The 14,583-nt window shown below is 51.5% G+C and overlaps 1 protein-coding gene across 2 annotated transcripts in view; it reads right to left on the reverse strand.

The window, feature by feature from the left end:
• LOC123764027 (zinc finger protein 345) overlaps window positions 1-14,583 on the reverse strand; it is an 86,149-nt gene that overhangs the window by 56,148 nt on the left and 15,418 nt on the right. For both annotated transcript variants that reach the window (XM_045751482.2, XM_069339464.1), the window contains exon 2: window positions 4,910-5,120. The gene's annotated coding sequence lies outside the window, so the exon portion shown is untranslated. The remainder of the gene's footprint in view (window positions 1-4,909; window positions 5,121-14,583) is intronic.

Below are 14,583 nucleotides of genomic sequence, written 5' to 3' on the forward strand. Positions count from 1 at the left end.
GCCACAAAGATATTATTACCTAATTGTTTCAATGTCTCCGATTGATTTTTTCTTAGTTTTTTTGCAGTAATGTTATTCAATAGTGTGTATTGTAATATATTTATATAATAAAAGTGGTTAATAATCGCTATACTCAAAAGTATGATGTGCATATTAGTGATTCAATTATTATGTTTATAAAACAATGAACAAATAGTTTTGCTGCTATTACACTCTATACACAGGTTATATATAAGTATTGGCATGTTTTGGTCACCATAACGAACCACTAAGTTGGTATTGAGAGTCGAAAAGCAACGAGGAGTTACCGCCACACACCAGCCAGCCACTCGCTGCCACTCCCTCAACACACGCACTAAACTTTCTCCCCCAACAATACCAGTTGTGGTGTTATTACACTATATACAGACGTTATATATAAGTATGTGTATATTTTGTTCACCACAACTATACAGCTAAGCTGATATAGTTAGTTCAGGCACTAAGAGTCGTCGCTATACACAGATGGCGGCTGGCGGCTCCCTCACTCTTTCAAGGTCACACGCACTAAACTTTCTCCCCCAACAATACCTTTTGCAGTGTTATTACCCTATATACATATATTATATATAAATATCTACATGTTGTATGCACCGTAACTGTACACCTAAGCTTGTAGTGCGCCCAAAGAGCATAGTGGCCACCCTCTAAACAGCTAGACAAATCGTGCAGACGACGTCACCTCCGTCACCCATATGGCTCCTCCCAGCATAATCCTTTTGCTGTTATTACACTAATACACACATTATATATAAGTATCTACATTTGTGTTCACCATAGAGAACCACTGACCTGGTATGGTGAACGCAAACAATAACAGGTGGCCACACAGTCAGTAAACGATGCTGTCTTCCTCCGTCTCTCAGCATCACTCCTCCCACAGCGCTAATTATTACAACAATCCTGCTATTATCACAACCCTGGTTATTTATATCACAGTCATTGGTCATCTGTAATATTGTCATCGCTAAATAATAACAATTATATATTTATTTTGACATTTTTCGGCGATGCTGTGGTCACAAGCTGAACATCAATGCTGTTCGCTCATGCTGCGTGCGCCGGCCTTGGTTGCTCCAACAGTACTGTGCCTCTCACACCTGAGAATATTGCCCACGATTTTTTTTTTAAATGGCATCTGTTTACAAGAGCCCTGAGGAAGCTACTGTGAACCCCGTGTAGCCGCGGGCCATTTGAATCAGGCCTGGCACCCTATGGCGTATATATACGCCATGCGCACCATGGGACATGTTACTCAGGGCGTATATATACGCCATGCGCAGTTTAAGGGTTAACTCACCTGCAGAACGAACGTGTCACGACACAACATAGCTAAGAAGATTCCGGGAGCACCACCAGTGGAAGAAGGCAGAGCCGCACATACAGAAGAAGAGTGGGGTAGAGGCGAAGGAGCCCCACACCCATAAGCAGGGAAAACCCAGCGTCCACCCATAGCAGCAATCCAGAACACCCCCAGGAGCTACAGGGCACAGACTGGAGAATTGAGAAGAGCGTGAGGCAAAGTACCCAAGAGAAAAAGGTATGCAAAACCCCAGCTCACGTGCACACCGCCCGTATCAAAACAAACAACCACGGCGCATGCGCTGCAGGGATACCAGACGTGGGTCGCCAGAAGTCGCGAGCTGAAGAAAGAAACCACGAATGTGACTAGAGAATGAGACAAAACAGTGTTGTTAACGACCGAATCCCATATGAGAGTACACAGGGCAGCCGCCAACCGTAGTCGAAATGAGCAGGAACGAGCGAAAAGAAACACAGCACAGCTCCCCATTTAGGCTACAAAGAGCCCAACCAGGCTACAAGGAGCCCCATTTGGCCACCCAGTGCAGAGTAGGATCAGTGCACGGAAAGAAGAGACAAACACGAAAGAACGAAACAGAACCGAAAACCGAGAAGCTTGGAGAAGGGCCAACAAGCCCCAGAAAGGACCGGAAGACGACAGACGTTCCAAGAATACGGGAAGAATCAAAACCTTCCCGAACCTTCTAGAACAAAGAAGCAAGCGTGAAGCACGAAGGCAAAGAAAATAAGTCGCACCCGAGACCAAAATTCATGCAGATCCCAGAGAATAGGGGAACATGACTGTGAAGGCCCGTCCCAAGAACAAGGGTGGAGAAACATACCCACCGACAGGATGGACCCAACAGATCCAAGGGACAGGGAACCAATCCCGGGGAGGGCCGACTCCCAAAAAATGTACTGAGAGGGAGGGGGGGGGGGGTGAGAGAGAGAAACCCAACTCCTCGTAACAACAAGCCCCACCCAAAGGGTAGAAAAACCCGGGTGGGGTCAAACGTCAGCCCCTCACCAGCCTCGGGAACCCACAAGGCAGGTCCCAGGGCCGAGCCGTTCCCCCAAAGCCCCAGCCTCACAAGAAAAGCCCAGGCAACCGGACAAGTATTAAGGAAGGGAGCCCACTGGCAGACTCATACAACACGGCGGAAGAACAGGCTCGAATGTCTCCGTCGCTACCCCGGAAGGGGGAAATCCCCAAGATCGCCCGAGTCTCAAGCCCAGCAAAGCCCCTCCCCGACCCCGAACCCACAAACTGTAAGGAACTGGACGCAGGGAGGAAGGGGGAGGGGACCCCAACAGGGGAAAGCCAACCAAAACGGAGCAGCCCCGGGGCTCCCGGGGAGCAAACAACCGAGCGCATTGCACCACCGAAACTCATCTTGCAATGCCCGTGCTGCCTGTACCCGCATGTCAGCATAAGACTGGGTAATCTAGCTCCAAACAATCAACACAACTTGCAGGGGCCCTGGGCCGAAGGTGCCACCGACCCCATAGGCAGCAGACAGAGGCAAAACCGCGAGTCACCCTGAGACAAGGGGATAGAGCAACCCTCGAACTCGCTCAAAGCGAGGGGGGGACTCCGGGGCCACATCAACTGGAACCCCGCGCCCCCCTCGGGGTTTCCCAGGGTCCTGAGCGTTTACCTACAGGGACTCACGCCCAGGTAATCCCAGGCAGGGTACTGCTAACCGGCACCCAAGTCTACAAAACAACCTTCTCAGAACTGAACCCCCCGGGACATGTACACTCACGGGGACCTAGCAGGGAGAATCACTGGAAGAAGGAGTAGTACTCAGTACACAGGGGGCAAGAAACAAGGCAGACCCCCACCAAGCAAACTGAGTGGTGAAAACAAGCTGCGCAGTACATAGGCACGCCCCTACCCCGAAGACAAAAAAAGGGAGACAGAACACCCTAGCACACAAAGGGCGGCCAAAAACCAAGCAGTAAACGGCCTAGCAGGGGCAGAACCCAAGGAACTTGTGGAAGGTGGCCCCAAGCCCCAAGGGCAGTACTTACAGGGCACCTAGGGAAGGAATCCCTGGGCGCATGCAGCCCAAGTACTGGAGAATCACTCCCAGCTCAAGCACCACCTAAAAGACAGTCACCACACACTAGGTACAGTGCTGAAACAACCACTGGAGCCAGAGCACACGACCTCACCCTCTAGCATCCGCCTTAGAACTGACGGGTGGATATCCAGCATGAGGGGTCTGGGGCTCCCCCTTCCCCCTCCCGGGAAGGGGGGATCTGCGCAGACAGCGACATAGTGATGTGTGATGTCACTGATTGTTTGCTCGTTTCTTTTCGGGGAGTTCTATCCATTTGTTCACTTTTGGTAGCAATAATTTACCAGAATAGTTTTTTATTTGGACGCTTACCTTTCTGGGTGCCTGACCCGGTCGATGGCAGAAATAGAATGCTTCCAACCACACGAGGGTCTCTATAGGCTATTGCTCCCCATGCCTCTCTGTGGGGGCCAGGTTCTGGCTCGTGGTCCCCGGTAGGCCCACAGAACTCCATACACATGACCAATGCCAAAGTCCGACATTAGCATATCTGCCTAGTAAGCTTTGGGGAGCCGACGGGGCTCCTTCCCAGAAAAGTTATTATTATATATCTCGCTATGGGTGTCAAGAAAGCCAGTGGTAAGGTTCAATCCTTAAAGTGTGGCCTGAATGTGTTTCAGAACTAGACTTTGAGGGGGTTTGAGCCTGAACCTGAAGTGCCTATTGTTCAGGAAATTGTTACTCTGAGCTGGCAATTGGGCTTAGAGTTGGATGGTGCTGATGTAGAGGAGTTGGTGGAGGAACACAGCGAAGAACTGACCACCGAAGAACTCCAAGCCTTTCACAAGAAGCAGCAACAAGAGGCAGCTGAGGAAATGTCTTCAGGGAAGGAGGAGGCAGTACAGAATATCCCTTCCTCAACAATTAGGAAGTGGTGTACATTGTGGGAAGAAATGCAAACATTTGTTGAGATAACTCGCCCCGAGCAAGCTGTAGTAGGTCATTGCATTAACCTTTTCAATGACAATGTGATGCCTCACTACAGACAAGTGTTACAATGAAGGGAAAAACAATCCTCAATGGATCGATTTTTAGTGAGAAAATCAAGCAGTGAGCCACAAGCAGGTCCTAGTTGTATGCAGACAAAACATGCAAGAGTGTACCTCAGAGATGTCATCACTGCCTGATGTTATGATGGTAGGGGACTCCCCTTCCAAACACTAACACCTCTCCTCCTCTCACCCCCCTCCTCACTGTCTTCCATAGGCCAACAAAGATCATCAATAGAGGTAAGTAAAAAATTGTACATCCTTTAGTACTAAAGATTTGGGTGAATTAGGTATAAAATTTAATTTGAAGTTATTTTTGGGGAAGTGTGGAATGGATTAATTCAATTTACATTATTTCTTATGGGAAAAGTCGCTTCGGTTTACGAACCGTCTCTGGGAATGGATTAAATTCGTAAGCCAAGTACCACTGTACCCACAATCTCAACATACAAGTATCAATCCCATTCACCACGATCCTCATCGCTCTTCACCTACCTCTCCTTGCCCACTCCATCTGTCAGTGCCACTTGCCGAGTCTCTCTACTCCCTCCAAGACATTGTCAACGTCCAGCATGGAGATGTGGATGTTGCTGTAAGAGGCAAGGGCATGGATGATGGCATCTGTGACCCTTACATGGGTGGACGTGAGGGCTAGGTGGACCTGGTGGTCAGGGTGGTGGACTCCTATGCTCTCTACCATTCACACCTGTGAAGACAAGTTAGTTGTTATCAAAGAAAATGTTATTAAGCACCTGTGAAGAGAGAGTAGACTGAACTCAAAGGTTTGGATGATTAAATTGGTAATAAATGTATTACTCTGTCAATCCGGTTGTGCACTGGAGGAAGGCCGTTCTCTCAATTTGTCACTCCTTAAAAAACTAGCGTTGAATGTAATGAAACGCCATTTTCTGGGTGAGTCCCGGAGGCTCCCCGGAGCTATCCCAGGCTGATATGCTAATGTCAGACTTTGGCATCAGTCATGTGTATGGAGTTCTTAGGCCTACCGGGGACCACGGCCAGAACCGGGCCCCCTCAGAGAGGCAAGGGGAGCAATGGCCTATAGAAGCCCCCGTGTGGTTGGAAGCATTCTATGTCTGCCATCAACCGGAACAGGCACCCAGAAAGGTAAGCGCCTCAAAACAAACCCCTATTCTGGTTAAAATTGCTACCAAAAACCGAACTAGTGGATAGAACTCCCCAACCGGAAACAAGGAAACACACACCGCCGCGCCGCTGTCTGCGCAGCTCCCCCCTTCCCGGGAGGGGGAAGGGGGAGCCCCAGACCTCCCGCGCCGGCTACCCACACCTTAGTTCTTGAGGCTGGATGTCAAAAACGCGAAAAAACGCAAACCGGACGGAGGGAGGGATGCCGGGGAGCCTCCGGGACTCACCCAGAAAATGGCGTTTCATTACATTCAACGCTGGTTTTCTGGGGGGAGCCCCGTCGGCTCCCCGGAGCTAACTACCCACAGACATGAAAAAAGAGGGACTTACCCGGGAGGCGGTCGTCGCTCACCCCTCAACTCGAAGCCGAGACAACTGGCTGCAACCGCCGACCCAAAGCAACACAGGCCCGACGAGGCCCAGGGACATTCACAAGGTAACGAGCAGCCAGGACCCTGTTCGACCGCCAAAATCCCCGCGCCCGAATATCAGACCAAGACATATTCCCAAAGACGGCAGCAAGAGCCGCGAACTTACGAATGTCATGGGCACGGGGATAGACCGCAGGCTGGCTGGACTTAATAACCCTGCGGACGACCTGAGAGATCCGAACCCGCGAACAAGGAACAAGGGAAACCGGATCAACCCACAGCGCGTCCCCGGACACAGAAGCTGTGGCGTGCAAATAACGGCGAAGTGCCGCAACCGGACACAAAACATGATGCACCCCCGGCCTGACCAACCAAGCATCAACCACCCATGGACCCCTCCGGAACGCAGCAGTCTCATTCTTCGCCAGAAAAGAAGGAGACGGCTGCAAACGAACAAAACAATCACCACGACCAAAAAAGCAGAAACCCCTGCGCCGGAGGAGAGCATGAAGCTCCCCTACCCGACCCCCAGAGGCCAAAGCCAACAAGAAAAGTGCCTTGGAAAAACAATCCTGGACCGAAGGGGCCACAACGAAACGAGGAGATGAAAGGCAAGCAAGCACTCTGTCCAAAGACCAGGACAGCTCAGGCGACGCATGAGCAGGCCGGAGGTGAAACAATGCACGAGACAGCTTGCGAAACGGCGCAGACGTAACATCGATACCGAAAGCAAGCTAAAGCGGCTCCGCCAGCGCCGCACGATACGAAGCGACAGTGTTCGGCATAAGATGACGGTCCTGAAACAACCACGAGAGGAAGGACAAGACCACCCGAACAGACAAGGAACTAACACGACAAAGACGCAAAAAGAAACGGAAGGACCGCCAGGAAACTTCATACTGCCGCCGAGAAGCAGCCCTCAGGTGGGACACCAACAAGGAGGCCACCTGATCACCATAGAGATGATGATAGACTCGAGTCAAAAAAACCATACGAGAAGACTCGAGGAGAAGATCGAACCAGACACGTGACGTACCGGCCCGATCTGCTGAAAAGAGGCGGAGCCGCTGGAAAACCCTCGGGTTCGGACACCGAGCAACCAGCGCCTGAAACCAAGGCTGGGCCGGCCACCAAGGGACCAGAAGGACAACTCTCCCCTGGTAAGTCTCTAAGCGAGTCAGGACCTGGAGCAACAGCCGAACCGGGGGAAAGAGGTACAGGAACCCCCACCTCGACCAGTCTAGCCGAAAGGCATCGACCTCGACGGCCTCGCAATCAGGCAAGGGCGCTGCATAAACGGGAAGACGCTGCGACCACGCCGACGCGAAGAGATCCACTTCGGGGCGCCCGAACGTCTGGCAAAGCCAACGGAAGGACTCGTCGTCGACCGTCCACTCTGTGGAGAGGGGAACGAAGCGAGACAGGGCATCAACCAAGACGTTGGACACGCTCCGTACGTGAACCACCAGGAGAGCCAAACCCCAAGAACTCAGCAGACGAGTCACCCGAAGCGACCAACCCCAAAGAGACAAGGACCGCATCGAACCCCAGCGGTTCAGGCAATGAACCACCGGAGAGCAGTCCGAATGGAGCCGAATCGTCAATCCGCAGGCCACCCGATTCCTCCTCAGAGCAAACCACACTGCCGCGAACTCCCGCACCGTGCTGTGAGCTCGACGTAAGGACGGATCCCAACGCCCCTGGCCGGCCTGGTGAGCACTGGTCACAAAACCCCAGCCGAGAGACGACGCATTCGTGTACACATCGAGCGAAGGCTCGGGTAGGCGCCAAGGCACTGAACCCCGAAAAACCCGAAGAGGAAGCCGGTGATGCAGCAACCGACGCAAGGCCCCTGGGGGTCGAACTCTGCGATCGCGAGAGAGGCGGAAGGGGGAACCCTGAAGGAACCAGAACAGCCGTCGAAGCCAAACCCGACCCGGCGGGTAGACCACCATCGCGAAGTTCAGGCTCCCGCACAGCCCCTCGAGCAATCGCCGGGTGACCCGAGGGCCCTCCAGAAACAGACGAAGGCGGGACCGCAGCCGCAGGAGAGACTCCGGAGGGAGAGACAAGGAAGCGGTTCGAGAGTCCCAAACGAGACCCAGCCAAGTCCGAACCTAAGAGGGAACCAGATGGGACTTCCTCCAGTTCACCAAGAACCCAAACTCGGCGAGCTGGGAAAGAACCAAATCCCTGGCTAGCAAGCAAGCTGACTGGCTGGGAGCCCAAACCAGCCAGTCGTCGAGGTAGGCCAACACCCGAACACCTAGGAGACGCAAACGAGCCACCACAACTGTGTAAGGTGCGTGAACATGCGAGGTACCAGGTTCAACCCGAACGGGAGACAACAAAAGCGGTAACTCAGATGCCCCACAACAAAACCAAGCCAGTCCCTGAACCGCGGATGAATCGGGACATGTCAATAAGCATCCCGGAGGTCCAGGGACACCATCCAAGCTCCTGGCTCCAACAGGAGCCGAACCTGAGACAGCGTAGTCATCCGAAAGGAGGGGCAATGAACCCAGGGGTTCAGACGGGACAAGTCCAGAATGAACCGCAGGTCCGCGCAGTCCCGTTTCGGAACCGGAAACAGACGGGAAACCCATCTGAGGGACGACGTCGTTTCGACGACGCCCAAGCGTACTCACTCCAAGACAACTTGACAGAGCGCAGGGGAAGAAACCTGCCCTGCTAGCCCCGACCCCCCAAAGGGGGGAGGGGCCACCCAACGCCACCGCAGACCGCGAGACACGACCCGAAAGGCCCACGAATCGTGGGACCAGGCGCGGGCGAACAGTGCAAGCCGCCCCCCCATTGCCCCATCAAGGGGGCAAACCGCGAAAGGGCCGGTGACCCTTACGAGACCCAGAACCCCGCACAGCGCAAACACCGCGCCGACCAGACGAGGGAGGGTCCGCAGGAGGAGCCAACCCCGAACCTGACACCAGAGGCCTACCACGACGAGAGGAACCCCGAGCCCTGGCACGACCTTTCCGGGCAGACCCACCCCCCGGGACCCCCGGAAAACCAACAAGTCCGACATCGGACGACAAGCCGCCGACGCAGCCTGAATAAACTGCGCCACGGCCGACTCCTCAAACAGGAGAGGACAAAAAGGTGAAGAACGCCTAAGAGCCAGAGCCCAAGCAGATTCCACGGAGGAACCCAGCACTGCCTGCTGACACGCGAGACGGGAAGCATAAAGCAGGGAAACCGCATCCCGCAAAATCGGCGTGAACAGCTTCAACAAGGCAGCCGACGAACGCGCAGCCGAGGACAAGGTGCCAGACCCTGGGACAGACCCAAGCGTCCCCACATCCTCCACAAGCCAATCCGAAGACAGCTCCAGGAGGGAAAAGAACCGCAAGGCCGAAGCCAAAAGGCCCCGGGCGCGCAACTCCTCCGCAACGAGCGCCGCCGAAAGGGAGAGAACCTGCACATGGAGCTGAATAACGCCCACATCGCGGGGAAGGGCAGGGGCAAACAAGCACTCATTCAGGTACTCAAGTTCGCCCCCCAGGAAAACCTGAAGCACCGTGGAAGCTTCCCGCCACTCCAGCGTGCGGGAACGACAGAAGGAATGCCAGGAATCCAGACCAAACAAGGGGCAGTCTGCTAGCCAGGACGACTCCGGAACCTCGTAACGGAGCCAGAAAGGGAACAAAGTCCCAAACCTGAACGTGGACGGATCCATTTCCGAGGCATAATCCGGGTCACGCAGGAGATAAGCTGCAAAGGCCGCTCGCACCACACCAGGTTGGATGCGATAAGCCGAAAACCTCCGGAAGGACGGAACCGACGTACCCGGGGGAACACGAAACCGAACCCAGGGAGGGGCCGACACCAAATCCAACTCGTACGCAAAGGGGGGAAAAGAAAACCCCACTCCTTGTAACAATAAGCCCCGCTCAGTGGGAAGAAAAACCCAGGTGGGGTCCAGCGGGGCCCAATGCCCCCAAGTCAGCCCCTCCCCAGCCTTGAGGTCCTTCACCACAGGACCCGAGGCCGAGTCCTCTCCCCAAGCCCCGACCCCACAAGACAAGGACGGAGCAGCCGGAAAAGCTGGAGGAAGGGGGGCCCACTGGTCAGACCCTGAAGCTTCGGCCGGGAGACAAGACTCGAATGCCTCTGCTGCCCCCCCGGAAGGGGCACCCCCCGAAGCTGCCCGAGTCTCGAGATCAAGTAACCCCTGCTCCGACCCCGAAACCCTCAGACGCTTCGGGGCCGGAAGCAGGGGCGGGGGACCAGAACGAACAGAAGGGGAAGGACGAGGAGGTGCGGACTGAACCAGGATCGAAGCGACCCCCACCCCCAAGTCCGGGTCTCGAAAAGCAAAGCGGGGCAGCCCCGGGGCATCCGGGGAAGCAAACAACCGAGCACGTTGCAACAGACGAAACCTAGACTGCAACGCACGCGCCGCCTGTACCCGAATAGAATCATCAGAGGATTGGGTAAATTGAGTCACAAGCAAGCAGCAACACTCACAGGACTCAGGATCGAAAGTATCACCGACCCAACAGGCAGCGTGGCAGAGGCAAAAACAATTGAGGGTCACCCTGAGACAAGGGGACCGAGCAACCCTCAAACTCGCACACAGCGAGTGGGGACTCCGGGGTCACATCCATCGGACCCACGCGCCCCCTAGGGGATTCCCAGGGTCCTGAGCGTTTACTTTAGGAGGACTCGCGCTCAGGTAGTCCCAGGCAGGGTGCTGCAAACCGGCACCCAAAACTACCAAGCAAACTTCTAAAGCTGAACCCCAGGGACGTGTACACTCACGGGGACCTAGCAGGGGACGCCACCGAGGAGTACAGTGGAAGGGCAAAAACAAACTGAATAAAATGACAGAACCCCCCACCAGGCAAAAACAAAAAGAAAAACAAAACCCCGCAAGAGGACAGCGAATCCCGAGGAACAGAGCCGGCCGCGATGTCGGGAAATACAAGCTGAGCAGCACCCTGCACCCCTACCAGTGCAAACTGCCTCTTACCTGCCGGTAACAAGGGAGAACAGAACCCCCAAGAGCCTAACAGGCGGCCGAAAAACTGAAAGGTAAAACGGACCAGCAGAGGCAGACCCCGAGGAGCTTGTGGAAGGTGGCCCCAAGCCCCAAGGGCAGTACTTACAGGGCACCTAGGGAAGGCAGCCCTAGGCGCATGCAGCCCGAGTACTGAAGATAACTCCTGGCTCTCGCACCCACAAAACCAACACCACACACAAAGCACAGTGCAGTAGCAACACCGGAGCTAGAGCACACGACCATCGCCTATAGCATCAGCCTCAAGAACTGAGGTGTGGGTAGCCAGCGCGGGGGGGGGGGGGGGCTGGGGCTCCCCCTTCCCCCTCTCGGGGAGGGGGGAGCTGCGCAGACAGCGGTGCGGCGGTGTGTGACGTCACACTAGTTTGCTTGTTTTCGGTTGGGGAGTTCTATCCACTAGTTCGGTTTTTGGTAGCAATTTTAACCAGAATAGGGGTTTGTTTTGAGGCGCTTACCTTTCTGGGTGCCTGTTCCAGTCGATGGCAGACATAGAATGCTTCCAACCACACGGGGCCTTCTATAGGCCATTGCTCCCCTTGCCTCTCTGAGGGGGCCCGGTTCTGGCCGTGGTCCCCGGTAGGCCTAAGAACTCCATACACATGACTGATGCCAAAGTCTGACATTAGCATATCAGCCTGGGATAGCTCCGGGGAGCCGACGGGGCTCCCCCCAGAAAATGCAACTGTTTTGCCTAACCAGAAGTGTGTGTGAACCCAAGCAGCCCACTTCATCAATTGAGAATGGGAAACGTCAATATCTTGAGGTTATCTTGAGATGATTTCGGGGCTTTAGTGTCCCCGCGGCCCGGTCCTCGACCAGGCCTCCACCCCCATGAAGCAGCCCGTGACAGCTGACTAACACCCAGGTACCTATTTTACTGCTAGGTAACAGGGGCATAGGGTGAAAGAAACTCTGCTAATTGTTTCTCGCCGGCGCCTGGGATCGAACCCAGGACCACAGGATCATAAGTCCAGCGTGCTGTCTGCTCAGCCGACCGGCTCCACTGCACTGCGCAACGCGCCTTAAGGCTCTCGACGGGTGGTGTGCAATGCGCCTCAGGGATCTTATAGGTATAGCGTATGATTCAAAACTCCCGCAGCTACATGGGGTTCACATCAGCTTCCTTAGGGCTATTGTAAACAGACGCCATTTAAAAAAAAATCATGGGCAACATTCCTGGGTGTGAGAGCCTCAGTACTAAGTGAGCAACCAAGGCTGGCACACGCAGCATGAGCTCACAGCACTGCTGTTCAGCTTGTGACCACAGCATCACCTAATAATATCAATATATATATATGTAACTGGTATTATTTATCTATGATAGTATTACAGAAGAGCCTGAGGGTCATAATGACTGTGTGCAATGTTCAAATATCAGTGAATCAATGCTGTTCAAGATATTCACAGCACTAGCCACAGCACCACAGCATTATTTCGTCATCTAGGAATCTACAAACAACTTCTCATGTTGTTTGAAGATTTACAAAATAAACTTGTGATAAATTATTCATATACAGGATTTAGTGACCAGGATTCTGCTGATAACAGGACTGTGGTGATAATTAGCACTGTGTGTAGTATTGTGGGAGGAGGAATTTTGGTGAGGAGGGAGGGACTCGAGGTAGCGTCACTTTATGGGGAAGCCACTCTTGTTTGGACTCATCATACTAGCTTAGTAGTTCGCTATAGTGAACACAAATGTAGATACATATATATAATGTGTGTGTGTATAGTGTAATAAGCAGCCACAGGAGTATGTTGGGAGAAGCCATTATAGTGGAGGTGGCGTCGTCAGCTGTGTGATTTGTCATGCAGTGTATTGTGGCCACTGTGCTGTTTGGACACAATACCAGCTTAGTTTTCATAGTTATGGTGAATAAAAAATGTATATACTTATACATAATGTGTGTAGTGTAATAAAAACAATAACAGTATGGTGGGAGGAGGAATGTTGGCGAGTAAGCTAACAGTCTCCGTGGTGTAGTGGTAAGACACTCGCCTGGCGTTCCGCGAGCGCTATGTCATGGGTTCGTATCCTGGCCGGGGAGGATTTACTGGGCGCAATTCCTTAACTGTAGCCTCTGTTTAACGCAACAGTAAAATGTGTACTTGGATGAAAAAAACGATTCATCGCGGTGGGGATCGTATTCCAGGGACCTGCCTGAAACGCTACGCGTACTAGTGGCTGTACAAGAATGTAACAACTCTTGTATATATCTCAAAAAAAAAAAAAAAAAATAAGGTGTTGGAGGAGTGAGGGAGGGCTGGCTGGGTGTGGCAGCTCAACCTTGTTTTTTGGGCTCACCACACCAACTTAGTGGTTCGTTATGGTGAACACATATGTAGATGGGTATATACAATGTGTGTGTATATAGTGTAATAACAGCAAAAACACTGTTTGATTGATTGTAGAATATAATATATATGTCACATATATGAGCCCCATAATTTTGAGCATAGCGATGTTCCACACTTTGAACTATATAAATTCCACAAATTCCACACATTTGAATAATATTACAGCAAAATACTAGAGAAGAAATGAATGAGAAACATCAAAATAATTGTAAACATTATACAGTATTCGCGGCAGATGTCGCCCCACGGGATAGCATGGACGACTGACCCCGAGCGCTCCATCGCTAAGCGCCCATAATTTGCTCAACTTCACAGCTCCATTGTGGCTAAAGTATGTCAAATACAATTTTTTTTTTTAAGTTTCACATGATCAGACACTACATTTTAACAATATAGGAAGAGAAAATAATTTTTTGGAAAGAATTTATTTTCGGCATGCCACGGATATCATATTTTAATGCAGAGCAGTTCAGTGGTTTAGGTGCTTTAACTTTTACCAATACATTTGTATTCTTATTGGATTGGTCGACTCTCTAAAAAATGAGGTAATAAATAAATAAATAAATAAATAAATAAATGTTTATTTAGATAAAAATATATACATACAACATGAGTTACAAACAGAATGTTGGATTTCTGGATAGAGCTAATACATACTATGCCTAAAGCCACTAATATGTACAGTGTTTTGGGAAAGATGTGGGAAATAGACTAAAACTTAAAACTAATTGAGATCAAAGCATAAATTGAGTTCAAAAAGAAAAAAATTATAAAAATTACATGATGGATGGAACAGCAGAAATTGAAATAGAACAGCATAAGTAATTTAAACTAAATAAACAAAATACTAAAATTTTCTTCAAATTTATAAATGGCAAATATTAGCAGGTATACAAGTTGGTCAATAATCAATATTATTTGAAAATAGCAAGACATAGATTGACATTTAGGGAGTAAGGTAGGTTACATGGAGTTGATTAGGTTGTACTTAGTTTTTCTCTTAATCTGGTTGAGAAAGAGGTCCTCAGTCATGTCTTTGACATGATTGAGGACAGAATGTGTTGGTGCTGCCTAGCGAGCCACAAATTAGATTGACAAAACCATCTATACTGTATTTTGTTTGGTAATAAATCATTAGATCAAATTAGTCAACGAATTATTACTATCCAAATTAGTAACAAATTAAATGGTAAATTCCTTGGTGTTCTCATTGATAAGCTGAATTTCAAGGGCCACAT

The sequence above is a fragment of the Procambarus clarkii genome, chromosome 5 (genome assembly GCF_040958095.1).
Source record: "Procambarus clarkii isolate CNS0578487 chromosome 5, FALCON_Pclarkii_2.0, whole genome shotgun sequence".
Taxonomy (NCBI): Eukaryota; Metazoa; Arthropoda; class Malacostraca; order Decapoda; family Cambaridae; genus Procambarus; species Procambarus clarkii.